The sequence below is a fragment of the Acipenser ruthenus genome, chromosome 12, assembly GCF_902713425.1.
Source record: "Acipenser ruthenus chromosome 12, fAciRut3.2 maternal haplotype, whole genome shotgun sequence".
Taxonomy (NCBI): Eukaryota; Metazoa; Chordata; class Actinopteri; order Acipenseriformes; family Acipenseridae; genus Acipenser; species Acipenser ruthenus.
Genome location: NC_081200.1, coordinates 24,287,329 through 24,293,068, shown reverse-complemented (window position 1 = coordinate 24,293,068; position 5,740 = coordinate 24,287,329). Strand labels below are relative to the sequence as shown.

Below are 5,740 nucleotides of genomic sequence, written 5' to 3'. Positions count from 1 at the left end.
CTTCATGGAAGACTTGCGGCCAAAAAGCCATACCTCCGACGTGGAAACAAGGCCAAGTGACTCAACTATGCACGAAAACACAGGAACTGGGGTGCAGAAAAATGGCAGCAGGTGCTCTGGACTGATGAGTCAAAATGTGAAATATTTGGCTGTAGCAGAAGGCAGTTTGTTCGCCGAAGGGCTGGAGAGCGGTACACGAATGAGTGTCTGCAGGCAACAGTGAAGCATGGTGGAGGTTCCTTGCAAGTTTGGGCCTCATTTCTGCAAATGGAGTTGGGGATTTGGTCAGAATTAATGGTCTCCTCAATGCTGAGAAGTACAGGCAGATACTTATCCATCATGCAATACCATCAGGGAGGCATCTGATTGGTCCCAAATTTATTCTGCAGCATGACAACGACCCCAAACATATAGCGAAAGTCATGAAGAACTATCTTCAGCGTAAAGAAGAACAAGGAGTCCTGGAAGTGATGGTATGGCCCCCACAGAGCCCTGATCTCAACATCATCGAGTCTGTCTGGGATTACATGAAGAGAGAGAAGCAACTGAGGCTGCCTAAATCCACAGAAGAACTGTGGTTAGTTCTCCAAGATGTTTGGGCCAACCTACCTGCCGAGTTCCTTCAAAAACTGTGTGCAAGTGTACCTAGAAGAATTGATGCTGTTTTGAAGGCAAAGGGTGGTCACACCAAATATTGATTTGATGTAGATTTTTCTTCTGTTCACTCACTTTGCATTTAGTTAATTGATAAATATAAACTATTAACATGTCTATTTTTGAAAGCATTCTTACTTTACAGCATTTTTTCACACCTGCCTAAAACTTTTGCACAGTACTGTATATATATATATATATATATATATATATATATATATATATATATATATATATATATATATATATATATTGTAAAAGACTTGCACCACTCGGGTTCGTTGCCCCTTTAAAAACACGACCCAGAACACTCAAATGGATTTTTTTTAGCGCTCACGCGCTATTTTTTTAATAAACACAAAATAAAACAAAGTACACAAAATAAACACCTAGCTCTTTCTGAGCACTAACTACACACGCAGGAACCTAACTATCACAGGACGGCTAAACCGTTTCCCTGTTCCACAAAACTTAAGCACACAGGTTTGCACTGTACCTTTCTCCTCGGGACTGCTAGGAAGCAGAGCACTCCTTTCTGCCTCCTTCTCTTTAGCAGCCCCGAGCAGACTGCTTGCTCTCTTTTTAAACCCCCCGCACCTGGGCTTAATTTCCAATAACGCCCAGGTGCGGATGATAATTAACAATAAAACAATTAAACAATTAAACAAAACAATAAAGCAACACAAAATAAAACGGTGCATTTCTATAGCAGGGAGGTTTTAACCCCCTCCCTGCTGTTTCTCATAACCCGCTACTTCACAATATATATATCATATACATATTACATTGGAGTTCAAATAGCATATAAAGGTGATTTGTAATAATTTGAGGACAGCTGTTAATTTTTGTATGTGTAAAATATGTATATGTGTTATTTCTCATATATTGACAAATGTATCATAACATTTATTATTACAGGGTTCTCCCCAGGAATTCTGTACAGCCGGGCGGCAGAACATTATAACCGGGAGCACTTTTAACGGAAAAATAAACTTGCCTTACCTGAAATATATAATATGACAAAGAATTTGAATAATGTGTTGTCTCTCGTTGAATATATCTGGTTGCGCTTTTTTATGTTCTACATTTTCTTTTTAATTTCTGTTTTTATTATGGTAAATTACCGTGCTTATTTAGGCACTCTTCCTTTTTAGCTTAATTATTGAGCTTATTGCTTCATTTAAATTGTTTTCTTTATGTAAAATTTTCAGGGCATTTTGTTCATGCATGTCTATTTTTGTTTTTCGCTGTTTTACATTTTTTGAATGCAACTGTTCATTTTAACCATTTTTTTTTCCCACAACAGTACTCACACACATTTGGTCACCATCATAACTGTTGCATTAAACCGGAGTGTAAAAATCCAGCACCGTTGCACTTAAGCATTTGTGTGTCAGCTGACAATGTTCAGCTAATATCCCATCACGCCTTTCTTCTTAAAGACGTACAGCCTCTATATATGAACCCCCTATATCTCTCACAAGCACCTGGGTACGTATTGTTACGATATCACAACAAAAGGAATACGCTTTTTTGGGGGGGGGCATATGTATAGCTTTTATGTACTATATATCACTTTACAGTACAATAATACGACACAAACTGGACTGGATGATAATACCCGAAAATAATATTTTTTTAATAAAGTAGCCGGTGCAAATATAGTATTAGGCGGTGGATTGCGCCGATCATCGGCTTATTTTGACCCCCTGCATTCATTGTCACTATTTTTGCTTTGAAAATAATTGGTTATTTTTTTAGCAGTCATTTTTAACGTTTTAGCCTCTCTAAGTGCTTAACACAGAAAACCCGCCCCTTCAACTCTCTGATTGGTTAAATGATCTGTCATGCGTAACACAGCTATCATGTGGTTCCAATATATCTTTTTCACACAGCAACGGTCTGCTAGAAGCGAAATCAATCCTTATTGTTAAAGGCACAGTAGCATCTTCAAGACGGGCAGATCAGGTTTTTTCAGCCAGGCCGCGACAGCCACTTTGCGGGGCGACCCGTCCGGTTGGAAAGGCCTGGGGAGAACCCTGGTCTAATGACTTCTACAATAAATTGCCATTTATACAGATTGCATATGTGAAGGAGAAAATACTAATTTTCATTGACACCGTTAGAAATGAGAAGAAACATTGCAGAAGTGTTCTGAGAAACTGGAAGGAAATGGATTTGGCTTTTTACATTTATTTTCGATCTCTTATTATTTACATGTAGTATTTAATTTAAAAAATCATACAATTTGGGTTAGAAATCATCTGGGTGATAGTGTAATTTTTGGTTAATTGTATCTTCATGACTAACCGATAAGTGATTATTAGGTATAGTTAACCTGGCATGGTGACTTGACTTTAAATCATTATAGTAATTACAAATTGGTATATAGGTTAACTTTGTATGCTTTTATGCAATGCAATAACATGCTGGATATATTGTATATTGCTTAATCTGTCCTTTAGGTTTTCCTAAAGAAGACCTTTAGTCAAACATTGATTGTAATGTCATTCTCTATTTTCATTGTGCTAGCTAATCCACATTTGTTTTATATTCATTCTAAGATGCACGTTCCTTTGGATGGGTGTTGAAAGATAGTTTATTTAACATGTTCTCTCATAGTAATATAACATGGAACTGTTTTTACTTGTTTATTTCAGAGGATTTCTTTTTTACAACGACTGTACCATTGAGTCATCTGGATGGACAATACAGACAATTGACCATTCAAATAAGCAAGATGGTTGCAGCTGTGGACCCATTGTACTACATGTAAGTTCTGAGAAAACTGAACTATTACTTGTTTTCAAAAACAGTCATGCTTATTTAAAATTAAGTCTAACTTATATTATTTTAAGTTTGCAGAGGAATATCTGTTTACCAACAGCCTCGACAGAGTGTGCACCAATCAGACTGCTGTGAACAGTGCACAAATGTGTATTTCAAAACAACTGTTGGAATAGTCTGGTAAGATATTTACATAATAAAATACATAAATAAAAATGGTCAGTTTAATGGAATGGCATTGACATGGACATTAGCAGTCTTGCAGTATTACTAAATTCATAAATGTTGTTTTCAAAGTTTATTGATAATGTGACAACATGAAATTAAAGGGTCATCTGAGTAATATAAAGAGCCCTTGTGTAATATTTAACAGAAAATTGGGGAAAAGTCCACAAAACTCAAATTAAGTCCTCCCATCATGACAGCTGCCCTTCACATTGGAGAAATGTGAACACTTCCTCTTTCTAACATGCTAAATGGACATGCTGATTTAGCACAAGGTGTTGACTTCACATTAATTAATTCCATAGAAATAACATCTTCTTTTTCAACATGTGTTTATAAATAAATTAAGCGGATTAGGCACAGTTGAATTAAACTTGAATGTTGTCATGGTGTATACCAGGGCTGCCTAACCGATGACTCTTTTACCGATGACTGCTATAAAAGCACACTTGGACCAATACTTTGAGAAGTGGAATATTCCTAAAGAAAAACTAGACCTCACTGATGTATGGAAAAGATATCAGGGCTATCTTGGTACTCTTAAGTACTATAAATAATATTTAATTTGGCATTTTAAATATAACAAAATATAAATTAGATAATATATAGTAAGGCTAAATCCTTTTTCTTTCAATTTATTTACCGTCAAATTACTGTTTTTTAAAGTGCTAAAATGATAGATTTTACAGTCAGTACATATAAATAGTTTAATTAGATTTTATACGTGAAATGTTTGTGGCTTCCTAGCTCTTTAATGGCTCTTCTTGCCAAAAAGGTCGGACACCCCTGTGGTATACCTTTTTTTCCTTCTAAAACCATGCTCTGTGAAATTTGTACTTACTGAGTTCTTAGGATTTTTTATACACTGCTGGTTCTTTTTTTGCCATTTTATTATATTTGTTTGTCTTTACTTTTGATTGTTTGTTTGTTTTAGGTGAGATGTTTTTTTGTATATACTGCAGTTGCACAAGGCTTCAGGACACAGAAATCATGGTAATTTCAGTAATGGATGTATATGTCAAAACAATAAGCGCACTAAAGCTTTTTTAACATGAATAATGCAAAAATGTGCGCAGTACTTTGCTAATTGCTTTCAAGTAGTAATAATATATATATATATATATATATATATATATATATATATATATATATATATATATATATAAAATTCATGTAACCACAGCATTTAACTTTCAATAACTACTTAAAGATGTGGATGGCTATGCTTATTTTTTTTACACTTTTTTTTTTTTTTTTCTCAAGTTCGATGTGAAATCTGCTACAGATGGGCCCATCTATCATGCTTGCCTGAAAATGAGAAGCAGAAAGACTTTGAAAATGTGCGTTATCAATGTAATAAATGTGTGGATTAAGATGCTACAGTACTGTGGGATTGGTTGTGGGTTGTGTTTAGAAGTTTTGCCTTTTGTAATTCTTTGTCTGTTTCTGTAGATGCTGTTGGCACCCTTGTTTTTCGTGTGTAAAATATAATTATTCCTTATTGTGTAATACTGTAGTATTATGTTTGATTATTTTGTAGTACAGTATTATGATGTACCACTTCCTAACACTACAGTAACTTTACAAGAACTGGTGTACTGTGTTTAGTGTGCATTGTGGCAGAATTATTGCTGCTGCATTCTGTATTAACTGCAGCCTCTAATGTACAAGAAGAGAGCATTAAAATAATGAAGATGTGATAAAGAACAAAAAATTCAGCACTGTCAGAGGATAATTGATTTGTAATCAATTATTCTACCTTTTGAAGTACCTGAAATATCCTTTTCTTATATATATATATATATATATATATATATATATATATATATATATATATATATTACAACAAGTGGGTAGAAGCAGATACTGTTTCATGAACTAAGGTTATCAGGTACTTTTTTTGTCCTTATTACTGATAATAATGGAATAAATAACTATTATTTATTTATACATATTTATTTTGAGAAAGTACTGTCCATTATTGCTTATAAAGACCCTGAGAATAAACATTATGTCATTGCAATAAAAAGCGAAACATTTGTATGGTTTCTGAAGTACTTCATAATGTTACCCA

At 34.4% G+C, this 5,740-nt stretch overlaps 1 long non-coding RNA gene across 1 annotated transcript; it reads left to right on the top strand.

Moving 5' to 3' along the window:
• The first annotated feature begins 3,512 nt into the window (after positions 1 to 3,512).
• On the top strand, positions 3,513 to 5,380 carry LOC117416985 (uncharacterized). The gene is made up of 3 exons (XR_004546668.3): positions 3,513 to 3,621; positions 4,601 to 4,659; positions 4,930 to 5,380. It is a non-coding gene; the product is annotated as an uncharacterized LOC117416985 (long non-coding RNA).
• Positions 5,381 to 5,740: the final 360 nt, after the last annotated feature.